We start from the raw sequence: 11,258 nt of genomic DNA on the forward strand, positions 1-11,258 counted from the left end.
AACTCAATATTAGGAAGGTATTCCTAATGTTTTGTACACTCAGTGTAGATCTATTTGGACCTACACTGAGTATACCAAACATTAAGAACACCTTCCTAATATTGAGAGGAGCAGACAGACCCAGGATGGGTGGAGGGGTGGTAGGGGAGAGAGGAGCAGACAGACCCAGGATGGGTGGAGGGGTGGTGGGGGAGAGAGAGGAGCAGACAGACCCAGGATGGGTGGAGGGGTGGTGGGGGGGAGAGAGGAGCAGACAGACCCAGGATGGGTGGAGGGGTGGTGGGGGGGAGAGAGGAGCAGACAGACCCAGGATGGGTGGAGAGTGGTGGGGGGGAGAGAGGAGCAGACAGACCCAGGATGGGTGGGGGGGAGAGAGGAGCAGACAGACCCAGGATGGGTGGAGGGGTGGTGGGGGGGAGAGAGGAGCAGACAGACCCAGGATGGGTGGAGGGGTGGTGGGGGAGAGAGAGGAGCAGACAGACCCAGGATGGGTGGAGGGGTGGTGGGGGGGAGAGAGGAGCAGACAGACCCAGGATGGGTGGAGGGGTGGTGGGGGAGAGAGGAGCAGACAGACCCAGGATGGGTGGAGGGGTGGTGGGGGGGGGAGAGGAGCAGACAGACCCAGGATGGGTGGAGGGGTGGTGGGGGGGGGAGAGGAGCAGACAGACCCAGGATGGGTGGAGGGGTGGTGGGGGGGAGAGAGGAGCAGACAGACCCAGGATGGGTGGAGGGGTGGTGGGGGGGGAGAGGAGCAGACAGACCCAGGATGGGTGGAGGGGTGGTGGGGGAGAGAGAGGAGCAGACAGACCCAGGATGGGTGGAGGGGTGGTGGGGGGGAGAGAGGAGCAGACAGACCCAGGATGGGTGGAGGTGTGGTGGGTGGAGAGAGGAGCAGACAGACCCAGGATGGGTGGAGGTGTGGTGGGGGGGAGAGAGGAGCAGACAGACCCAGGATGGGTGGAGGGGTGGTGGGGGGGAGAGAGGAGCAGACAGACCCAGGATGGGTGGAGGGGTGGTGGGGGGGAGAGAGGAGCAGACAGACCCAGGATGGGTCAGGAGGGCCAGAAGAGGTGCATCGCCCAGTGATATTGCGGTCATGTTACCCTATCATATTGGTATTAAACCTCATGTAGGCTAATATTCTCTGCTGTCCTTCTCTCCTGGAACAACGTTCCATGTATTCAAATGTCTCTGTCTATTTCCAGGTCATCCTAGTATGTACCTGTTTTGCATGCTACAGATGTGGAATCTTAATTTGAGCCAGTTTGCTACAGCTGGAAAATAATCCTGCAGCAACAGGAAATGTGAATTATTATGTGGATTATAATTAATTGACATTTTTGTAGGGGTTGATACGTTTTTCGTAAGAGAAAATCAAGTCTGAAATTTCAAAGTGGAAATTACAATCTTCAGAAGCCTTTTTAAACCTCAAATACACTACACGTTTAAAATGTCCTGCAACAGGGTGATCAAATTAAGATCCTACATCTGTACGCCTGCTTGTGCTTATGTCAACCTGGCACACACTGGTTGAATCAACGTTGTTTCAACGTCATTTCAATAACATTAAGTTGAACCAACGTGGAATATACGTTGAATTGACATCTGTGCCCAGTGGTAACGCTACTACAGCCATGTCTTGTTGAAGTAATAACCCTCTCCCTCTCACCAGGGCTGATAGCAGCATGAGAACTTATCATCATTGGCATTGTTCCATCATTTCTAAAAGTTGCTTAATCTCTCCTGAGAGAGAAGGGATACTTCAACAGCTGGAACTGGACCCTCTTGAGAGAGGAGAAGGGAACAAACGTTCCTTTGTGCATCTTGAAGTGCACTTCCGTGTCTTTCAGTCCCTCAGGGAATGGCTATCTTTGTGTGTCCTGAGTCCTGAGAGGAGAGGCCCCTGGTCTGTTTTCTTAACCCGGTGACTTCTGTATCCTGTCATGGTATTCAAATGATGAAACAAAACACCCATTCTCCTGCCCGGTTTAGGAGAGCATGTGTACGAAGTAGAAAGTATGGACAGTACATCTCCTTCCACACTCAGTCTATGGCATTCAACATTCTGCTTTCTATATGATGACCAATTCCCCGAACCCAACCTTTATACATGCGTAGCATAACAGATAGCTATGGAATAGAAGGTATGTGGTCCACTGTCCAACTCCACACAGCCACAGGCAATGGAATTCACGATGCCGCTTTCCCTACGATGACAAATTCCCCAAACCAAACCTTTACACCATGTGTGATTGTGAGGTTTAACCCTAACCCAGGAGACAGTAGAACCCAACTTTTGAACGATGTGAGAGTGTGAGGTTTAACCCTAACCCAGGAGACGGTAGAACCCAACCTTTACACCATGTGAGAGTGTGAGGTTTCACGTGTCCCAGGAGACGGTAGAGGAAGATAACAAGTAAACAACGTGTGTTTGTGTTTGTGAAAGGCCTAGAGAGAGAGAGAGAGAGAGAGAGAGAGAGAGAGGTACTGTGATACTCAGAGTTAGATCCAAGCTGGTTCCCATATCACTGTACAGTTGTTCCCTTGTGAATAATGAAGAGGTGCTCATGTCTAGCTGATCTTGTCAGATTGCTCTGACTCATTGTAAGTCCACCTTCTTGAAGACATGGGCGGCAGGTATACTAGTGGTTAGAGCATTGGGCCAGTAACCGAAAGGTTGCTAGCTCGAATCCCGAGCCGACAAGGTAAAACAATCTATCAATGTGCTTTTGAGCAAGGAACTTAACCCTAAGTTAAGCTCCAGGGTCGCTGTTGATAATGGCTGATCCTGGCTGTGACCCCACTCTCCAAGGGTATCTCAGGGGGAGTTGGGATATGCAAAAAACACATTCCCATTTCACACATGTATAATACACACTTGTACGTGTGTGAAACAGCACAAATATAAGCACCCACTAAATTATTTTTATTATTATTACAGCTGTGGGGTTTTCCTCAGTAGATAATGCCTATTAAGAGACATCACATAGATTCTCTGTAATTTCCACAAACGTAACAAGGATTACATTTTATTCATCGTGACTCAAACCCACTTGCATTTCAGGCACTCAAACCCACTTATTCAGATGTTAATATAGCACTTGAAACCTGTTTAAACTGACAACATTGTCTGTGTAATGTCTTTGATCCTCTTTCCCACAGGGGGAGGGATGTCACTGCTTAAACTCATCATGATAAGACCAGACTTTCTCTTTGGATAGTACCGGATTGAGTTGGTTTCAGTCGGTTTGTGCTCCGTCTCCCTCCTTTTCCCAGCAGCATGTTTTTTGATGTGCTTCGGGGGTGGGTGTGTAGTGATGGGTACATCCCAAATGTCACCATATTCCCTATAAAGTGCAGTACTTTTGACCAGGGCCCTCTGGTCAAAAGTAGTGCAGTATATAGGGAATAGGGTGCCATTTGGGACGCAACCGTGGAGTCAACAGCAACTCTAAAAACAGGGCCAGCCCCCGCTGTTACGGCACCTGCACGCCAGACCTTCAGACCCCTCTCCCCCGTCGTGTTCTTTCTTTGGAGCTTCTCCTCTTGGGATATTGTGTAACCACCCTGGGGAACGGGAGAGGGAAGAGACAGTCCAAACACACAGGTTTCACCCCCTCCCATCCCCTCCCATGTACACCCTCCTCCCCATTGGAGGTGTTCTTTGCACGTTGATCTGCCTAGTGTCACAGAGCCAGCTATAGGATCCAATACAGACACAACACAGAGCAATATGAGAAATAGAAAAGATAATCCAACCTCCCTTAAAGATGCAGTCCAGGATCTTAAGCACAACAAATTTGTAACATATTGCACAAATTGGATTCCTAGCATATCACACAAATTGCTAAATTCGTATGATACTGTATCATACAAATGGCAAACTTCGTAACATATCACACAAAATGGATGACATGGTACACAATTGGATGACGTAGTACACAAAAAACACGGACCACTTTTGGCTCGTGAGCACCACTTTCAAAACTACTGGCTGAAATTATACAAAAGTTTGAGAGTGCATCTTTAATGATTTATGGATCGGCTAAGAGCCAGGGTGAGGGTAAAAGAGACAAGCTTTTTGTCACCGTGGGCTGTAATATAGGTTGTGTCCCAAATGGCATCCTATTCCCATTGTAGTGCACTACTTTTGACCAGGGACTATATGCACTATATAGGAAATAGGGTGCCATATGGGATGAAGCCATAGCCCTCTCTTGGCCATCAGACATAATTACATAATATTGAAGACATAATACCCAAAGCCAAGACCACTGCAGTGCACTGCACCAGCCTGTTTCAAAGAGACTAGAAGTCTTTGACAAGACAATGCATTTTGGAGGGTGGAGCTTTAATGAGGAATTAGATCTAGCAGGGGAGGAACATCTAGAAGGATTTGCAGAGCTCTTTAAAAGAGACCTGGGTTTTCTGTTAGTCAGTTGATGAAGATCCCTTTAAGAGGCCTGGGTTTTCTGTTAGTCAGTTTGATGAAGAGCTCTTTAAAAGAGGCCTGGGTTTTCTGTTAGTCAGTTTGATGAAGATCTCTTTAAAAGAGGCCTGGGTTTTCTGTTAGTCAGTTTGATGAAGATGAAAAGTGAGAGGGGAGAGGATGAAAAGATCAAGAGGATGTCCCTGAAAGACTGGCAGTGTCCCAAATGGCACCCTATTCCCTATGTCGTGCACTACTTTTGACCAGAGCCATATAGGCCCTGGTGCACTACTTTTGACCAGAGCTCTATGGGCCCTGGCAAAAGTAGTGCACTTAAAGGGAATAGGGTTCCATTTAGGATGCATACCGTGTCTGCAGCATGAACTTATTTAGACCTGCAAGGAAGTGAATGTTCCTTCTCTCTCTCTCGCTCTCTGCTTCCCTCGCTCTCTTTAATTATAAAGTCATTAGACATCCTATTGAGTTACATAACTCTCTGTCCTCCCTCTTTATAACTTCCTCTCCGTCGCTCTCTCTCAGACACACATGCCCAGTACATCTAACACACACATGCACATGCGCACACACATCTCTCTTTAGGGCGATATGAAACAATCTATCATCTGTAACAGATGTGCTAGGCCTGGCCCCGCACCTGCGACCAATACCTTTTATTCTCTCCAAGGTATCAAATTTGATCGCTAAAGATGGATGCTGTTTTTCAGCCCAATGCAGTCACATCCTTTGGTCATTTCTCCATATCCCTCCATCAGCCATCAATAAGAGGATTACAGCAGTAATGCAATCTACTTTATCAACTCTCACTCTAACAGATAATGATGATGATGGGTATTTCTGCAAAAATGATGTCATCTAATCCCCTGCTGCCCTGTGGCCATGTACTATAGGGCTACGTCCCAAATGGCACCCTATTCCCTATATAGTGCACTAAGGTCCCATAGGGCTCTGGTCAAAAGTAGTGCATTATGTAGCGAATAGGGTGCCATTTGGGATGCACTCTAGGGCCTAGATTCAATCAGATCAAGCGTTAACCAGCAATAGCGGACAGCCGCATAGCGGATGTTTTGGTGGTGTAGGAGGTGGAACTGCGTCGGAACTGTCAAATCGGTGAGATTTGTAACAGCTGCTCTTGCGATCATTGTCACGAAGCCACACCCGCCCCACTCGGGTTAGTAGTTCAGAACAAGAAAGTGTAGGCTATATAGAAATAATAACGCTCAAATTTAAAACGAAATCATGAGGATTTCGATCATCCTAATCTCGATCATCCTAAAGTGTTCGAACTTGCAAACAAGGTTGCATGGGATTTCTGTTAATGCGACTCCGTGCAGCCAATGGTAATGTCCGCTTTAAGTATAATGCCAGGAGCCACTTGTGGATTTGACAGCTCTAACACAGTTCCACCTCCGACACCACCAAAACAACCGCTATGCGGATGTCAGCTAAAGCGGATCTAATTGAATAGAGCCCTCTCTCTTTAGTTAGAGGGTTCTGTATCATGATGACGCATTACTTCTTCATTCCCTACTGCTCTTGTAGTCTGAATATGAATCAACCAAAACCCTTTGGGTGGTCCCACTCTCACTCCCACTTCCCTTAACCACTGGTACTTATCATAGTTCCCTTTTCTTTAAGAGAGTGTGTTGAACGTCATTCAAACTAAGATTGCAACGAACAACTCTCACAAATGACACCCTATTTTCTATATAGTGCAGTACTTTTGACCAGAGCCCATTAAGGTAAAAGGGTGCCATTTGGAATGCAGAATTACTGTATACACTGTTAGGTAACGTAACAAGATAGCCGCCGGCCTTACTACAGCAAAGGAAGCTGTGTCCACACCACAAGGAGACAAAGTCCTATTTAAAACACTAATTATTAAGACCACTCAGTCATCTGCTTGCAGGCAGGGGTTTTGTTCTGTTCTGGAATAAGCCCATGTGGGGACATAAACATCTTACGGTGCATTTCAAATAAGCAAAGCGCCATTATGTTGCTCTGACAACATGAAATTCGGGCCTAAAGAACATTGCCTGAAACCAATTAGTTTCCAGATGCAGCTAAGTACAGTGAGTTCTCTCTCTAATGTTAATGATGGTTTATGGTGCCTGCCCCGCCCCCATAGAGTTTGTATGGCCCCTGAACATTCCCTGTGCTCAGTGAGCGAGTACACACACACATCCATGTACACGCACACACACACACACACACCACTCTAGATGAGCAGCAGACTGTATTGTGAAGTAAGGACTAGAAAAGACAGAAACATATCTGACTGCAACCTAATTTATGCAAGAGAAGCTGGTATCCCTATGATGGGAGAGTAATGTGTGATATGACAGGCTCTGTCGCAGCCGGCCGCGACCGGGAGACCCATGGGCAGCGCACAATTGGTCCAGCGTCGTCCAAGGTAGGGGAGGGTTTGGCCGGCAGCGATGTGGGTTTGTTTCCCACGGGGGGCCAGTATGAAAAAAAAATAATAATAACATCTATGCATTCACTAACTGTAAGTCGCTCTGGATAAGAGCGTCTGCTAAATGACTAAAATGTAAATGATATGAATTCAATAATCCATGCATAAAAAACACTTGTAAAGCTGATAGCAGTTGGTTCTCTTATCACTTCACACCTATTCATTCTATCCAGCCTGGTCTCTATAGACCACTCCATGACTGTGTCCCAAATGGCACCCTATCGCCTATACAGTTGTAGTAATTTGATCACTGTTGTCGCAGACAATTTTCCTACGCTGCAGGAAATCCAAATGAGCCTTGTGATTTATATAAATTCACTGAATCCCCTCAGTTCTTTCTCTCACTAGATCTCACACCTACACTATAGCCTACTGTAGCCTATCAAAACGAATTTCCCGTTAGAAATGATCACTTTTCTTTTTATAATCAAATCCTCCTGCTGCAGGATCATTTTACTCCTGCGACAAAACTGGTCAAATTAAGATCCCACACCTCTATAGTGCACTACTTCTGGTCAAAAGTAGTGCACTACTGTATATAGGGAATAGGGTGCAATTTGGGGCGTAGGCCATCCCTTTTATCATGCTACTAGAGGGGGTTGGGTAAGAGAGCAGGAGGACTGTAACCTTGCATGCCTCAAAGTCATTATGATCCACATTACAACTCATACCAGGCTGTCCACTGGTCTGCATCGATGCACACACACACACACGCACACACTGAACATTCACGCATACACTGAACATTCACGCACACACACCCTTTCCCTGGGACCAGCCATCGAGGAAAATTCAGAGATGGATTATATCTGACAAATTACGCAAATCTGGGTTATTTTCCATCGGAGATAGCTGGGCCAATGATGTCATCGTCATGGCCATCAGTCCTGACGGTGATGCAATGTTAAATGCTAGTATTGGATTTGATTAATCTGCTCTATCTAAAAAGTTATTGGACTTCTGAGATTTGGTGACTCAGGCATTGGCTGATGCTGTAGGGGGGTCTATTTTTAAACCCATATTTTCCATCTAGCTCTGTTATGTCCTTTATGTGGCCTGATCAGTGCCTGAGAACGTGTTGACTCCCTGATTTTACATCAAGATGTGTGTCATATTGATGCATTTGATTGTATTATAATTTGACACAGTGACGTGTCAATGAATCTCAAAAAACCTGAAATGTAATTACTATGCAACAATTAGTAACTACTGCTTTAAAAGAATACACAGAGAGACCCATTTGATGGAAGTGTTGCACACAATATTTCTTATATGTCCTCCGCTGCTTTGATCCATCTGTTTAGTCTGGAGATTTAGCTTTCTAAATCCATGACAGACCTAAATAGAAACCTGCTGACACACCTGTACTGTGTTTTCTTAGAAAGGCTCTAGGCAGCAGTGCATGTGAGTGACCATTTAATACATTGGGTCACTGAGTAGTTCAGCTAGAATGAGAAGCTCTCAACCTTGGCTGTGTTGACCTGACAATAATCCAGCGAGCTGACACACATGTCCTGTGTTTTCTTAGACAGGCCATGGGCTGCGATGCATGTGACCACACGGTCCCACCAAGACATTGGGTCACTAAGCAGTTCAGCTGTATTGAGAGGAGAGAGGTGTTGGTTGGTGTCTTTGCACTGTAGACATTGGAAAGCTCAGATTATCACAGGAGGTTATAAATAGCAGTAGTACTGCTGAGGTCTTAAGAACCTGTGATCCTAAAGGTGAAATGTAGGAGTGCACGAGACTTGCTCAACAGGGAGATTGGAAATAGCCTTGCAGGCATTTTGGTCCAAGGTCAGCAGCAGTCAGGGAGTGAGTCAGCCCACATGATTTAAACAGATCCCACGATACTACCTCAGATGACCAGTTAATCAGTCTAAAGTTAGGGCTATTTAGAGGGTGTCCTATTGTACATACAGCTTCCGTAAGCAATCCATCAGCTCTCCTCACCCTCCCTCTCCCATGACCCGGCCACTTCCTCATTCTCTACAGTCAAGACAAGAGGGGAATGACTTTGCATTTTCATGTTTCCCTTTGTCATCCCCACCCACATTTTAGTCTAAAGCTAGGGACCCTGGGACTGAACACCTCCCTCTACAACAGGATTCTGGGCTTCCTGACGGGCCGCCCCCAGGTGGTTAGAGTAGACAACAACACCTCCGCCACACTGGCCCCTTAAACCCCCCCCCCACACACACACACACAGGGAAGAGGTCAGAGACCTGGTAGTGTGGTGCCAGGACAACAACCTCTCCCTCAACGTCAGAACGACCAAGGAGCTGATCGTGGACTTCAGGAAACAGGAGTGGGTGCACACCCCCATCCACGGGGGCTGCAGTGGAGAGGGCCAAGAGCTTCAAGTACCTCAGTGTCCACTTAACATGGTCCTCTCACACCAGAACAGTCGTGAAGAAGGCACGGTAACGCCTCTTCTCCCTCAGGAGGCTGAAATTATTTGGCATGGCCCCTCAGATCCTTAGGAACTTTTATAGCTGCTCCATGGAGAGCATCCTGAAAATTCCAAAAGACTCCCACCCGAGACATGGACCGTTCTCCTTGCTCCCGTCCGGCAGGCGGTACCGGTGCAGACCGGTACCCCTGGCCATGAGACTGTTAAATGGCTAACAACTACTGCTCCCCCTCATACCTATTCTGCTGCTAAAATGATAATTGATTAAATGTACTACTACCACTATGCTGCTGTTCATTGATTATTGATTTCCGTTACCATTAGTATCTATCTATTTTCATCTTGCTCCTGGTCACTATTACTCCTCTTCACATCTATATATTACCACTAGTATATTCCCATAAGTGTTTATACAGTATATTCCTGCTACCAGTCACTTTTCAGCCCTGTTTCCATGTACTGTATATCCGCCGATCACCCCTACATTGACACTCTTGCACGCACACACACACACGCGCACACACACACACACACACACACACACACCTTATGCTGCTGCCATACTGTTTACTATTTTTATTATTATTATTTATCCTGATACCAGTCACGTTCTCCTAATCCCTGCCTACATGTACATACAGTGGGAAAAAAAATATTTAGTCAGCCACCAATTGTGCAAGTTCTCCCACTTAAAAAGATGAGAGAGGCCTGTAATTTTCATCATAGGTACACGTCAACTATGACAGACAAATTGAGGAAAAAAAATCCAGAAAATCACATTGTAGGATTTTTAATGAATTTATTTGCAAATTATGGTGGAAAATAAGTATTTGGTCACCTACAAACAAGCAAGATTTCTGGCTCTCACAGACCTGTAACTTCTTCTTTAAGAGGCTCCTCTGTCCTCCACTCGTTACCTGTATTAATGGCACCTGTTTGAACTTGTTATCAGTATAAAAGACACCTGTCCACAACCTCAAACAGTCACACTCCAAACTCCACTATGGCCAAGACCAAAGAGCTGTCAAAAGACACCAGAAACAAAATTGTAGACCTGCACCAGGCTGAGAAGACTGAATCTGCAATAGGTAAGCAGCTTGGTTTGAAGAAATCAACTGTGGGAGCAATTATTAGGAAATGGAAGACATAAAAGACCACTGATAATCTCCCTCGATATGGGGCTCCACGCAAGATCTCACCCCGTGGGGTCAAAATGATCACAAGAACGGTGAGCAAAAATCCAAGAACCACACGGGGGGACCTAGTGAATGACCTGCAGAGAGCTGGGACCAAAGTAACAAAGCCTACCATCAGTAACACACTACGCTGCCAGGGACTCAAATCCTGCAGTGCAAGACGTGTCCCCCTGCTTAAGCCAGTACATGTCCAGGCCCGTCTGAAGTTTGCTAGAGTGTATTTGGATGATCCAGAAGAGGATTGGGAGAATGTCATATGGTCAGATGAAACCAAAATAGAACTTTTTGGTAAAAACTCAAAGAATGCTGAGTTGCATCCAAAGAACACCATACCTACTGTGAAGCATGGGGGTGGAAACATCATGCTTTGGGGCTGTTTTTCTGCAAAGGGACCAGGACGACTGATCCGTGTAAAGGAAAGAATGAATGGGGCCATGTATCGTGAGATTTTGAGTGAAAACCTCCTTCCATCAGCAAGGGCATTGAAGATGAAACGTGGCTGGGTCTTTCAGCATGACAATGATCCCAAACACACCGCCCGGGCAACGAAGGAGTGGCTTCGTAAGAAGCATTTCAAGGTCCTGGAGTGGCCTAGCCAGTCTCCAGATCTCAACCCCATAGAAAATCTTTGGAGGGAGTTGAAAGTCTGTGTTGCCCAGCGACAGCCCCAAAACATCACTGCTCTAGAGGAGATCTGCATGGAGGAATGGGCCAAAATACCAGCAA

The sequence above is a fragment of the Coregonus lavaretus genome (assembly GCF_964263955.1).
Source record: "Coregonus lavaretus genome assembly, chromosome: 7".
Classification (NCBI taxonomy): domain Eukaryota; kingdom Metazoa; phylum Chordata; class Actinopteri; order Salmoniformes; family Salmonidae; genus Coregonus; species Coregonus lavaretus.